Source organism: Aphelocoma coerulescens, chromosome 3 (assembly GCF_041296385.1).
Source record: "Aphelocoma coerulescens isolate FSJ_1873_10779 chromosome 3, UR_Acoe_1.0, whole genome shotgun sequence".
NCBI lineage: Eukaryota > Metazoa > Chordata > Aves > Passeriformes > Corvidae > Aphelocoma > Aphelocoma coerulescens.
Window position 1 is genome coordinate 64,972,279 of NC_091016.1, and position 14,894 is coordinate 64,987,172.

Here is a 14,894-nt window from a genome sequence, read left to right on the forward strand (position 1 = left end):
CCCAAATTGGCTGCAGCGTTTAGATGTGGTTCAAACCAAGCAGAGTGGTGTAATCCTGTCCCTCAATCTTCTGGCTGTGCTTCCCTCTCTATAGCCTGCTGGCCATCTTGAAAATGCACCACATTCCCAGTGCATCTGGAACCCCCAGTTCTTGTCGCTGGGTTAGTGATAAAAGTGTCCATGTCAACATTTACAATGGGAAGCTGTTGCAGGCTCTCTGGCAGGCATTTTCAACATATACAGCCACAACAAGCAGCAGTAAGTGCTAATGTGACTAGAACTGCTGAGGGCTTTTTATCAAAGATGAAAGGAAAGCAGTGGCATAAAGTTGTGCAAGAAACGACTTTGAAGCAAAGAGTGGGATTTAGGATTCTGTACAGATGCTAAAGTCCTTGATTAGTATAGTGCCGCAATAAAACCAGTGTCTAATGCTTAACTTTGGCAACTGTTTGTTTGCAAGATGTTTAAGCAATTTTCTGGCCCCTTTAAAGATGTTTTTCTTTTCTGATAATGGTGTCCTTACAAAGGCAGCTCATATGATTCCCGCCTGTGAAGCAGTTTAGCCGGGAAACGCCAAACACTTTAGAGGAATTAATTACTAAATTTTCATAAAATTCCTCCAATGTAGGTAATTATTATGTACCGCCTTTAAAGGTGTGGAGGTAAAGCTGTGGAAGAAGTGTCTTCAAAGTCAAGTGGTAAGTCAGTGCCAGAATCAGGCCTGGAGCCTCTGAGTACTCATTCCCTGCTCAAAGGCTTCCAGTTTCATGTCGTCTCTCAGCACTTTATTCTCAAAGTTTCACACTGGGATTTAGCCAAGTGGTAAATATACAGCTGGTTTCCTCTCCTTTGATTTTGCCAATAATGCTCCCACAAGGGTGGCTTGATCTGAGGGAGAGGGAAACACAAAACTGAGGTGATATGTGTAAACCCCCGCCTTTCTCTCAACGCTGGTGCATTCAATGACAGCTTAATGCTCCCTGATTCAAATTTACTTCATTAACTGGAACAAGTTAAAATAGAAAAAAAAGCTCACAGGGGAAGCTGGAACATCTTTACTGCTTAGAAGGAAAACTTTATGGTTGTGCAAGTCAGTAGCACCTGGTTTGCCTGTAACAGGTGGGTTTGGCAAATATGAATCATTATGGTTGACAGAGACTCATCTCACCCCACTTGTGGTCTCTACTGCCTGTGACAGGAGTCATGCAGCCAATAGTTTGTTGGTAAGTGATATGTTATCTGCTTTCAGCGGCTTTCCCATACCCTTTGGTACATTCATCGGTTACTTAGTCGGCTGAGTAGGCAAAGGAAAGTTCAGGTGATACCTTTTCCTGTCTGGTAAGAAACACTCACAGAGCATTTTGAATAAAACATACAGTGTCTAATAGGGTTTCATTGCAAATAAACTGCAAACTAGGTGATTTTTTTTTTCCCTTTTTTTTGTGACAACTGCTGCTCAGCTCAAGGAGAAAATACATATGCTATGTCTTGAGTTTTTAACCAGACAGATACGTTTTCTGCTGTGCAATTCCCAAATCCAATGGATTTGAAATCTGCTGTAGGAGCACAGTGGAAAAGTAATTTAACCTGCCTTCTCTCACCAAGTGTCACTCATCTCTGTGAGCTACCCTCATGTTTATATGTGCCCTGGTACATATGCTTCTGGTTATTCTGTTTCCAACAATCCTTTTTTTCTACAGCCTCTATTTGCACAAGTACATAAATAATTTTTTTTTTAACTCTCTGCATCACTTACCCTACTGCAATTTTTATTCTTGTGTTGTGCACCTCAAAAGTTAGTGACGGTCTCTGGCTCTTTGCCTCTTCTGTGACCATAAGAAGCTAGTAAAACTAGAATAATATTTTTATGCTGTGAAATTTGCCATTAATGTTTCAACCTAATATTCCTGGAAACTACTTAATTTACTGCTCTCTGCACATAGAGAATACTATTTGCCCTGTTTCACAGAGTAGTATTTTCAATTCTGTAGCAAAGTTCCAAATGCTGTTCTTGAATCCACTTCCTTCTCTTCATTTTATCACCTTTCATTGTTTGTTCCTTCCCTTTTTGTTTTACATTGACTGAGAAGGAGATCTGTTTCCCTATGTAAATTATAATCTAAACTATTTATGTTGAATCCCTTATCAGTCAAGCCACACTACAAAGCATTGTTTATATTAAAGTCCATGTTTGTATTAAAATCCATCTTCCTACAAGATGGATTCCTTTTTTTCCCCTGGAAATTCTTGACCATTCTTTTCACTCTTTTCTCTTTAGTCTTACAGATTCTTTCTATTGTTTGTTGGTGATGGCTGTTACGTAATATTCCACACAAAACTGCCATTGATCCAAATAAAAGCATTCCTAAATCCATTATTCACCATTCCCTTCCTCATCTGTCAGAATATTTTGCTCTGTTTCTGACCACAGTTGAACAATAAGCATAAATTGCCCTTGAACATGTTGTACACCTCCTCTTTTTAAGTTCATTTGCAACAACAGAGCTATTAAGTAAATCAGTTGAGTACTTTCCACTTCAAATGTTATTAATGGAAATTTAGCTACAAAGATGCATCTACTTTTGTCTTACCTTACATCTTGAAATGATACATCGGAGAGAAGACTTTACAAACGTTGCCTTAGCTATGGCTTAGAAAAGTGGAAAAATACTCTTTTGGTAAAGAGGGAAAAAAAAAAAAAAAGGGAAAGCAATATGAAATCAGTTTATTAGTATATTTTGAAGGATATATGAGTGATTCACAACACTGCTGCAAAGTAACATATGAATGCAATGCAAATTTTGGTCAATGAAGTGTGATGCACTGGGTAACATGGTTCATGGTTAAAAACTAAGTTAAGAGTGGAAAAGTTAAAAACAAATAAAGAAAAAGTGAGCAGCCACAATGAAAACTCTCCTTAGATTCAAGGGTGATGTCTGTCTTGGCTGGAAGTGGTTGAGGATGTGGCAGATCTCTCCTGCCTACACTGGCACAAGCTCTGGACTATGAATGTATTGCACAGGCACATCCTCCTTCCATGAAACATTCATCTTTGTAGCAAAATATCCTCTTCTGGATGTGCTAATGCATGTTGCTCTATGTGAAAAATGCTTTCAAGTAACTCCCTGTAGACTGAGTCATCTGTTTTTTATGTTCCTACTCTTCTGCCAAGACTATTAGAAAGCCCTATCATTTTAAGTGGCATTCATGGCACCAGCAAGGCCCAAATTATTTTTTTTGTGGATGTCCTACAGGTGGCACTATAATTTCAGTGTCATGAATAATAGAGCATTTAGATCTCTGTATGTCTCCTTTACCTGACTCTGGACCCTGGATTTTTGCTGTGACAGGGAAAGAGATCTGAGAAAACACAGGAGAATCCCTAGGCAGCAGCAGCCCTCCATCCTACTTTGAGGAAACTGGTCTGTAATATTCCAGTGAGTCAAAAAGGAAAAAGTATGTGATGGCCTACCTTATTTTTAGCAATGCCTATCACTTTGAAGAAGGATGAAATTTAACAGAGTTCATGCTCTGTCTTTATAGACTAATGCGATATGTGAAATAAGTAGAGTTGTGTAGACAGAGCAAAGTTACTTGGATATTTGTGCTAGATATTTATTCATTCTTGGAGTCCACATACCTTAGGCTAAAACTTGAATATATAAGCCAGAAAACTACGCAAAAATACAGGGTCCTGATTTTTCATTTCGTTTGTTCCCCAAGCCTAGTGAAAATGTAACTTACAGAGGCATCTGTCCCATATTTTTAACAGGGTTATTAATTTTGGCATACCACTCCATTGGTTAGTTGAAAAGGAAATGTGGTAAGTAAAGATGGTTGATTTGAAACTATTAGATCCATGCGCTTGTCTGCAGATCTTGCTCTCATCCCTGCTTGGATGGGGTTTCCTGGGACACACCTTGCAAATGACCCAGAAAAACCAAACTGACAGCACTTCATGTCCTGTCTTTCCTTTTGTCCCAAGGGCTCCCTGGCCTTGGTGTGGCTGGGTTCAGGCAGCCCTGAGCTCTGCCACGCCTGGGGGTTCAGGAGTGAACTCTGAGGCTTCCAGGAGACTGGGACTGGAGAGGTGCTCTGAGGAATGCATTAGCAAGAGAGGCTTTGCTGAGGCTTGGAGAGTGCCTTTTGTCATGGGGACTTTTGTATACTTTCTTCTGTCTCCCACAAGCCTCTGCCCAGGAATGTATGAGAGTACATCTTTTAAACCAATTTCCATTTGGGAAACAAAAAAATATTAAAAATTAGCCATCTGGGAACATTTCTAATATTTTATTCCCATCCCCTACCCTGCTTCCACATGTCTAGGTTCTAGCATTAACAGTTCTGGCAGGCAAGGCTTTTAGCACTTGCTTAGATGCCTGACTTGTGGTTTGTGTAGTCATGGCTTGTAAGAGAGACATCAGTTTCCTCTTGGGCAATTTTAGCATTGCAACTGATTTCTGTAAGAGTTTCCTCTCTCCTTTGCAAGGTGTATGGAGCTGATGGGACAAGTGTGGCTATTCGTCAGACTTCCTTGCTGGTAAGGTTGTGACTTATTTCTTTTTGTTTAAGTGACAAATGTTAGTTATTTCTGTCTAGTCACATCTATTTTCTTTTTCTTTTTAAAAGACAGTATAGTTTTAGCTGATAAGAAGCAAGGCTTACTTTGTACAATAAAGGAAGTTCACACGGGCAAGTAGCTGCCTGTTTTTAAAGGCCTCTGTAAAAGATCTCGTGTTCTCCCCTCCCCCTCTGCACTTTGGTTAAAAATGCAAATGGATCACTAAAAAATAATGAAATAATTAGAAAAAATGTTTGAGTGAGGACAAGGGACAACATGTATACGAATGATTCTCTTCTGGACAAGTTTAATTCAGTTATGTTTTAAGATCCATCAAGGGGCACAGTGACAATCTATTCATGACTGCTTCATGTAAATCTGATATTTGTGAAGACAAATGTGTAATATGGAAATTGAAGCAATTCCCTTATTGATTTTGGTTTCCTAGAGTAAAATGTGCAAATAGTGTTGTGTAAAGAGAATTTAGGGTGCAATATGGAAGTAGATTGTATTGTGCTCTGGTGACAGCACTGAGCAGAATTATTTCTGTTTTCATTGTGAAAAGAATTTTAGAGTGCATTAATTTTACTATTTCTCTCATATACATTAACTTGAATGAGTAAAGACATGGCTAAAGTACTATGTGAATGGGCTTACCCATACAAAAGGCCAGCTGGAATTAAAATCTCATGTCCTTTAAGCTGAAACAGAAAACCCAAACCCCTGTCTTTATCTCTGGATTTGAGTTTTTCTCAACAAAATGTGCCTCTGGAGAAAGTGGAAATTAGCATCTTGTTTAATTATTCACTTACCTACTTGCTTTCAACAAGTTCTTTTTGGGGTGTAGAGCTCAGTAGTATTAATTGGGCTCCTTGGAAGGTTTTTTATCCCTGTGCAGGAACTGCAGTTCAGTTTGGCAGGATTTTCCTGTCAGCCAGTTATGCCCATGTTCAATGGTTTGTGACAATTCAAAAAGGAGAGAGAAATTGTTTTGTGGCTTGTTACAGAATGGCCTTTCTGTACTGTCCCCTGTGGTGAAATTTTCTAGATACAAAAACTACCTCTGTGGAAAGGAGACTCCCACAGTTCCCCTCTCTTGGCGTTGACTCTGGTGGGAGAGCTGCACACAATGACCAGGCAGAAGTCCTGTGGCCTGTGGAGGCTCTGTGCCTCGGTCAGGCATGCTGAAACTGTCTGCTTTCAAATGCTGCATTCACCTTCACTCTGCCCAGCATGCTGCCTTACTGCTGCCCCTTTTCCATCACAGGGTGGTGGAAAGTTCTGTTTCACTTTATAAATGGTAAGAGCTATGAATGCCAGGTTGCTAATGTTCATGTGAACTTTGGGTTCTAGCTGTTTGCTACTTGTCCCCATGGATACTGGGAGACCTGATTTCCTGCAGGGCTGTCTAGCTGCCGGAACACAGCATTTGCATCTCACCTCTTTGAGTGTGTTTCCTTCAGTAGGTGCAGTAGCTGGGTGCTGCCTGCTCAGCATGGCAGGCTCTACACCAACCCCGTGCAGTACCTGCAAGGTGAGGGGGGAAGGCCTCAAGCCAATAGAGGCTGAAGCGCTTCCTCATTTTTTAAGATGCTGTGTTTTGTCCTTGTTGATTCTAGATGTTTCCCCTTGCCCCGCAAATCCATCCCTTACACACTCACTCTCCCATGATCTCTCTAAAGTAATACCGACATGGTTGTGGGTTAGTAGGACGAGGTCTGCTGTGGGTACAGACACAGCTGTAGGGCACTGTGCAGGCAACAGTATTGTGCATTGTGCACTCGCTTGATTAAATGGCATGGATTTACAGCCTGCTGCTCACCAGCTTGTCACGGGGAGGTCCGAAGAGGTTCTCAGTTGCTGTTGGATCCTGTGGCAGGAGAAGTAACCGGGGAAAAGGCTATTGCTGGATGACATAGTCGCTGGATGCTGACTAGTTTCACTATTTTGTTCACAGAACTCTCTTCAAGGAGTCACTTAACGCCCTGTTAACTCACGAGTCCTGTTTACAGGCCAGTGTAGCTACTACTGGTTTTGTGTCTGTCCTTCCCAATGCGTCACTTAACGTGATAAAATCATGCTGAGTGTTGCACAATCACTAGACAGGGAGATGGGCAGAGGAAATGTCGCATGTGAAACTACACCTTTTACCCCTTTCTGCATCTCGGTTCCTTCTTGCCCAAAGCAGAGCTGCATTTTTGTCACTCAAGAATTTCTCTGGAAAGCAGTACATGCAGTTAAAGACACAGCTCATCAAAGTGTGTGCACTGTTTTTGCCTTAGCAACGTATATTTCTAAAAATATTTCCCTTTTGCAGCCTCCTCTACTCTTTAATTGCTCACTTCTCTTTCCTATCATCAAGTTACAGTCTGGCTGTCCTCCAGTGTCTGTTTCTTTTGCTTTTGCTATGGGGCATCTCCGGCATAAATCTTGTCAATAGGCTGCGTCTGTCCTCCTCTAACTCTATCCCCTGCCTCTGGCTTAGCTGAGTCATGCTTTCTCTGTGCTTATGCTTACAGTTGTCCCCATATCCTTGTGTCCTTTCCCTCCAAACAGGTCTTGTGGGTTGCTTCTAGGGGGGAAGAAAAAAAAATCAACATAATGACATGGCCTTGCATCACCTACTACTTCTTTAACTGCTTCTTCTGCAGATATGGCTTCCTCATCTAGGCAGAGCTCATCTTCCTTTGACTTCTCTACCTTGCTTTTCTCCAAAACCTCCTCCAGTCTTTCTCTCTTTCTCAGCTAACATGTTCTTATTTCTTCTATTAACTACAATCAATGAACAAAAGCCTGTCCATTCTGCCTTCATTTTACCCTGGCATTTACCTTCAGTTTTATCTGAAAGTGATTCTATCTGCCAATGGTTCTCCACCTGTTTTCTGAAAACACATGCAAAACATCTTTCAGAAGGTCCTGATATACCTCAAATACTGTTTGTGATCTAATAAATGGTACTGCACTCTGATCCAATCCTCTGCACGTTTTGCCCAAGTGATTTTATTCACAAATATCCTCCTATGAAGGACAGATCTACTCCTCAACACAGAATTGTCTTTTTTTTTTTTTTACCAAATATAGAGTCTGGCCTGTTTCTCTGATGTGTCGTGGCTCAGCCTTCAGTTGAATCCAGCCAGCATGATCAACTTCTACCTTTCCTAAGTCATATTTGCTCATTACTGATAATGATATCATACTGAGAAAGATATCATAGCCTAAGCACTTTCTTCAGCTCTTTGTCCTCATTTCCAAGCTATTCGTTAAATTTCACATAAACTTGCAAATGCCTTTACTCTCCATACACAGAATTATACTGTTATCCAAGCTGTCATTATCTAATGCCACTTTTACTGAAATCTCCTATTGTCTGGCCTTGACAAAAGTAATTTCACCACCTCATATCAATTCAGAAACTCACTGCAAGGATAGTTTTCTTACTCTGGTTCATTGATGAATCTCCCATCATATTTATTTATACTTCTGAACAGCATTAAACATACTGAGCCTGAATTCTCACTGTGAACTCCCTGGGATCCTTCACTGCCTGGGATCTCTCTCTTAGTTTTACAAGCATTTGAATGTATACTATCTCATTGTTTTTCAAAGCCCTGGCTCTGGTGCTAACAAAAACCTTTGACAATGCGTGTACTCAGGCTTCTGGAGACCCAAAATATGATCCTGGTGGTTGTTGTCTCACTGTTATCTTGGACTCTGCCTGATTCCTGCCTACATCCTCCTGCTGCAGCTTGTCTTAAACTGGAACCTGACAAGAGCAGCTGTCTTTTCTTCCCTGTTCCTACAGTACATGTGGTCCACTGTAATGGAAGCAAGCATACTGCAATCCCTGTTGCTAATACTTCAGAGAAGTTTCTTCAAAAATACTTTGTGTGGTAATGCTGTGAATCACTTTACATATTTCCCTGCTTTGTTACATTGTGTAGCTCTTTGTTATCCTTGTTCCTTCTTGCAAGGTCTCAAGAGACTTCATGCTCTTATTCTGTGGTGCATCTAAGTCTACCAGGTTCTTCTAGGAGCAGCTTCTGGGTACCTGCACCATCAAAATACCACACCAGCTGAGTCATATTAATTGTGCTTATTTTCTCTTAATCTAAAGCAAAAACAATCGCTAGGCAATTCAGTTTGCCTTAAAGCTCTTTCGTAGTTAATGTGTCTCAGCTAACACACAGTAATTTGCTTATTGCCTGAGCTTTCTGTAGCTCCCTAATACAGTCTTTAAATGATTTGTGTGAATCTTACAAAGTGCAAGGAGAAAGGAGGTGATGTCAAAAAGTCAAATTTTCTCAGAAAGAAACAATGTGAAGATGCTTGTATTTAGTAAGATGCAGCATTTCCCAAATTGGTTGTTTAGCATGTCTCTACAGACAAGAGCAAAATAGGGAATTGGGAGAGAAGGGAAGAGGGCTGGAATTAAGAAACAGAAATTATCATTATTTATTTATTTACTTATTTATTTACTAGGAATTTAGTGTGCTGGATTTTTTTTTTTTCATTTGTGGTTTTCATATAGTGTCTCTACCTTGGGTTTTGTGGGCTGTGTCCAAGTGAAATGAAGAGTGAATCTCTATTCTAAATTGCCACGTAGTACACACCATTGCAGGGGTAAGCAAGACCCTCCAGCAGTTTTCTGTGTTCTGGATGTGCTGTCTGTGCCTGGAATGCACTTCATTTCCAGCAAAGATGTATTGTGAAGATAAAATCCTAGAAACACAGTGAATCAGGTCGATTTAACTCTGGTCTTGGGTTCCTAAACCCGTGGAGAAGACTTGGTCTCGTACTGGTTTATTGCTGAGTCCTAGAGCTTTCTCCGATTCCTCCACTTCAATGATTTCTGATCAGATAGACTTCCAGGTGGTGGTTGTGTTCTGGCCTGTTTATCTCCTGATGGAAACCTTGGTACAGCTTTAGAAACAGCTGCTCAGCATGTGGCACTAAGTTGCTCCTACTTTTGGGCCAAAATATAACTTTATACTACATCAGATGATATTATATTTGGGTTCTGTATTGCTGCCTGTGGATGTGCAAGGACAGTGGGTGCTCAGTTAGAGTCCATAGATTTCCTCTACTGCTGCTTCCCCTTCTTTTACTTTCAAGGACGTGACAAAGTAGGAAAATATTGGTTGCACATGCAACACATTATGAAATGTGCTGAAAACTTGACTGACATCCAGTTTGAACAGCTGTTCAGTGTTCTGACCTGACAGCGTTCTGTGGAGTTTTAGGCTTGGCTGCCTTGAATTTAACATTTTCAGCATTCTTGCATCCCATTCCTGTAGTCAGCTCTTCTTCTCCTGCTAAGAACTGGGGCTTAAACTCTGGAGTGGCAGACATTTAAGAAAAAAAACAACACAAGCATATTGAGTCCCCTGAAGTGGCTTGGAATAGCTTGCTTTGTTTTCCATCCTCATTGATCTCAATAAATCACAGATTGATGGTCAAAAGCTTCTTGTGCCAACCTTCTTATGAACTTGGATGAATTTTATATTATTACTTCATTTTTCGTAAGTTACAAAATTGAAATTCAAGGACTTTAATATAATTTGGAAAATAAATATTACTTACATACATATTACTTACATACTTAACTTTAGAAATTATATTGGGGCTTAATTCCAGTTATTGGTATAAATTAGAACTCTGCTGCAATGGGAAATACCAAGTGTGGGGTTGCTTTTTTCCAAGCATTTACCTCTCATTTATTGTTTTTACTACCATGGGGGTTCTGTCACCAGTGAGAGGAAAAACTGAAGTAATAAGTTAAAATAATTTATTTAAAGAGGATCACGGAAATAAGAGTAACTATTGAGCCTGCAGATACTGAGATATACATTACCATTAAATAGGTGATAATACTAATTCTATATTGTCTCGATTCCTATTTTTTATCACTGAGGAGTCAAGAATTTATTTTGACTATTTGCTTTTCCTCTAAAAAACTTCAAAGATATGTCTATAAGAATTGTTAAAAAATGGAGGTGCTCTATCTTGGAATACACTCTTCTAAATATAAAAGGATATTAACAGCTGGGCACTTTATAGAAGAAAAACAGAGAAGAGAGAAAGTCTCTCCTTAGAAGAAAAATAAGAGACACGGATTAACTTTGTGTAGACTGTTTTGAGAACCATAGTATGGTGGAATATAAGGACAAAAGTTTGATGAAATAGAACTTATCACATAAAGAAAAATCCAGATCTTCTGGGAAAACCTTGAAATTGTTTCTGTGAAAGAACAACTTCAGGTTTTAGCTCTATGTAAGTAGTTTTAACATATTGGTTTCTCCTTCAGAAAAAGGCTCACTGCTTTCCTTTGGGATTTTACTATAGCAAGGGCAACGCTACAGAAAAGGTGTACAGAAAAGTGTTCGTTTCTGTGAGATTTGAGAAGCAAGTGTCTGATGTAGTCAGATCTGCATTTGCAGGAGTAGCAAATAGTCATCTCTAATGATTTATTTCTTTGTGCAGATGTTCTGGCAAAGGCTATGGTGTTTAAGAAACAAGAATCAGTAAATCCCGAATGCCTAGAGGCACGGAAGGCTGAAAAACAGTACTGCAGCAACTGTTTACATGCAGCAAATATTTGCAACCAGTCATAGGGGGGGTTTTAAAGTTTTATTGCAGCTCTCAGGGCCAACCAGCTTGTTATGCCACCCACCTTAGACAAGACGCCCTTTTCACACTGGTGAGGGTCTGTTTTCTAGCAGATATTTCTTACTGTGCTCTTTTTGTGAGGCGAAGAGACTTTTTTCTCTCGCTTGTTGCAAATATAAGTCAAAGTAAATATGGCTGCTAGTAGTTGAAGATTAGAACTAATGTGTTTAAAAGAACCCCAAATCTACTGCTGAAATAGTCTAGAAGCAGGCAAATCACTGATAATTAAACTGGATTTCAGGGCAAAGTGTTTCTAAGAGTACCTTCTCATCATATTTTTGAGCTTTCATCCTAGAGGTGATTATTTTTGCCTCTCAGCAGTCCATATCTGGTCTAACTCAGACATACTAAGAACAGCACTTGGCTCCCAGTTGCCTGCTGAGCTCACTGGCCTGCCTGTCCTAGGCCTTGGAGAAATTCTATGCTATCTATTAGCACATGAACTTGGATGTTGAATTGAGGAATATGTACTGGCTAAATTTCTCTGGAGAAGTCATGATGGCAGCAGTCCAGTTTTCTCCACTCTCTTGTTCCCGGGGAAATGCCTTTCAGCCACGGGAAAAAGGAGGTCACACGCAAATCTGTATGGCTCAGCAGATGACACTGTAGTGCAGAAGCAGTTCCACCCTCTGGTGAAACCTGCCAGGGCACTTTGTCATTGCTATGCCTCTCCCTTGCCCTATTGCAGAGGTGGTGTTTGAGTGCAGTGCATGTATTTGCTGGGCTCTGATGTGTGGGAGGAAGATAAACTCTTCCTTGCTCCTGATCTTTTAATGAAGAACCAGACAGGACTCTCAAGACTTCAGTTTCTTGAGAAATCTATGAATGTGGAGTGGAATTTTTGATGGAAGAAGCAGAAAGTCGCCCAGATATTTCTTACCTGTTTCATCCATGTAATTGTCAACATAATGGTTCTGCTTTATTTTTTAAAATCTGTTCTCTTGAGATTTCCCTGGAAGTGTGAACGTTGCCCTTTTGTATAGTGCTGTTGATAGAACAAACATTGCCTTTGTGGAAGAAAGACTCACATCTGAACTTCAGAGAGTGCAAACAGTACCAATTTTTTCTGGCTTTTTATTCTCATATGCAGGAGTCAAAAGCATGCTACTGCTACCCTGAAATATTAATTGCAATTGTGTCAGTTGTAGTGGGACTGAATTTCCTTGTTACATCTCTTGTCAGGGTGGCAGCTCAGGAAATATTTCTCAGGTAACTGGGTTTTTTGAACAGAGGAGAAAACACCATCCACAGTGCCCTGGAGAGCACCTGTATACACAGGAAAGACTGGTTGGCTTCTGCTCCAGAGCTGGTTTCACTGCCTTAAATCAAATTACTGCTGCCCACAAGATGACTTCAGCAATGTTGTGGGTAGAGACTGATCCCCTCCAGGGGCAGCCTGGCAGTACTGCAAGGAAGGCCATTCCCCACCTCAAGGACTCCTGCCTCCCAGCAGGGTTTTCATCCCAATGGCCACTGGATGGGAAAAAATAAAAATTCTCCAAAAGGAAAATGCCACAGTTGCTCTGGGCAAAGGACCCTGAAGTCAGTGGGTTCATGAAGTGGCACAGGGCAGAGCTGAAAGTTGGAGTGTGCCAAGCAGCCTAGCCATGTCAGCTCTATCTGGCACAAATTTTTGTATTAATCTTATTTTAGGAAATCTTATTCATTTTGGCAACAATTCCTTTTCTCTTTCTTTTTTTCCTCTGAAACGTGTCCTCCAAACTCAAATTTTTTTCAATTTTTACCTTCCATTGGATGCATAAACCTGCTGCAATGCCATGACAGCAAAGGTTATTTAGAACAGCTTTCCAGTGAGGATGTTTCAGGTTCTTGTCACTGCAATGATCCAAATTTGCAAGTAGAGCAGCAGTTCTGTACCTTTGTGCTAGGGTGAATCATGCCCTTGTTCTCTCTTTATGTGCTGGACCTTGCAGTGCACCCTCAAAACTGTCTTTGCTGAACAACTGACCTGAAAAAATAGAGGAATGATGGTTCCTCTCTCTTCATCTGTATCTTTTCACAAGAGACTTGCTTCAAGGGAAACACTTTAGATGGTTTTCTCAGGAGGGTCTATAGGCTTGTTGCCTTTTTTTCCCCCCCCTTCCTTCCTTCTGTGTTTCATCTTCTGGACCAGCAAAAACCTGTGCATCTTTGGAAGAGAGCAGAAGATCAGGGAAGTGCTTCTTTATCCCTGGAGTATTTCCTTACCCCTTCAGTGCACTAACTCTTCCTCCATTTTTGCAGCCAGCTTAACTTTGCCTGCTTTCATTGCCTGCCACAGCAAAAGCAAAAAGCCAGCTAGGAGGCAGTAGGAATTGAAGCAATGTTTCTGCAAACTCTTCCTTGGCCTTCAAATATAGCAGCACTAGGAGTCAGTTCAACACTACAAGGAATTTGGAGCAGACACACTTCATTAAGCATGTCATTTTGTTTTCTCATTTTAGTCTGTGAGGCAGCTGGAGCACGTCTTCCTTCTCTTGAACATCTTCTTTCTTTCTAGCCCCTCTCCTCCTGAAGGTAGGAAACACTGACTCCTGCAACTGCTTGCTCAGAGCTGTCAGCACATATAACCTGCTGCCCTTGGGCTTCCCAGCTGGGCTGACAGGACCTGGCCATGATCCAAGCAGAGCGATGTCTCAGACCCTTTCTGTCTCCAACACAGGAGCAGTGAACTTTGTTCCAGTTTTTCCTGGCCTTCTCCCAAACAGAGTCAGAAGTCATCTTTTTGAATTGCTTTCACATGAGGGGATTGAGTAACTCCAAATGCATTTCAAAACAAATGGTATTATAAAATATAAAGGTATTAGATATGAAAAATGCAGTTTCTTGCTGCTAAGCCTGTGAAAAGAACCCTTTGATCTTTTCGAAGTGTAATGCTTATTCAAAAGGTTAAAGTTATCCATTGTGACCAAAGCTGCAGGTATTCTCTGACAATTATGACTATATTTTCATAGACTTGCTCTTTCTGATGCTAATGGTGAATCTGTAGTTTCATCTGGAATTGGAAACATGAAGTCATGGGGACCAAGGTGGGTGGGGCAACCTTATCCAGGATGGGACGGGTCCATGAACTTTTGTGAAAATGACCTTAATGTCTGTTTGTCACTGCCCCGAGGCAAAGCACCATCTTAATATCCATCCCCCTTGGTGAGCCTGCATGTGAGAGAAAATCTGCAGACCAAGAAACTCCTTGTACAAGTTAGGCAGTCAATTTAGATAGTTGATTAACCGGTTAAGTACCTGAGTAGAGCTGGCTAATTGGTGGTTAATGGTAAGGTTCTGTCAGATTAAATTGATCTCTAGTAAGCCTAAGGACAATTATGAGCTTGCAATCACTGTGATAATTTTTCCCCTGCATTGTTGCAAGAACCCCAGTTAGTGTGATAATTTAGGACTATTATGTAAGGCTGTCTCCTTGCCACAGGACAGTGCTTCAAGCGCTGCTGTGAATTGGGGCAATGCTATTCCTAACGTCTGGTGAAATATGTGATTAAGTAATCATTGATTTTTGGGAAGAGAAATTTTGTAGCACTCTCACTAGTTTCATATTGCCTGTCAATTCATTGCCCATTGAAGCACAGATTGCTGCAGACAGCCAAATAGGCAGAAAAGCATAGAGGTGACCAGTGTGGGAAATATGAATGGAAGACTCAAAGCTTATTTTCTG

At 40.7% G+C, this 14,894-nt stretch overlaps 1 protein-coding gene across 1 annotated transcript in view; it reads left to right on the plus strand.

Annotated features, from left to right (window-relative positions):
• The first annotated feature begins 4,500 nt into the window (after positions 1-4,500).
• The window catches only part of IPCEF1 (interaction protein for cytohesin exchange factors 1), a 62,306-nt gene continuing 51,912 nt past the window's right edge, over positions 4,501-14,894 (plus strand). The window contains exon 1 of the mRNA XM_069010642.1: positions 4,501-4,540. The gene's annotated coding sequence lies outside the window, so the exon portion shown is untranslated. The remainder of the gene's footprint in view (positions 4,541-14,894) is intronic.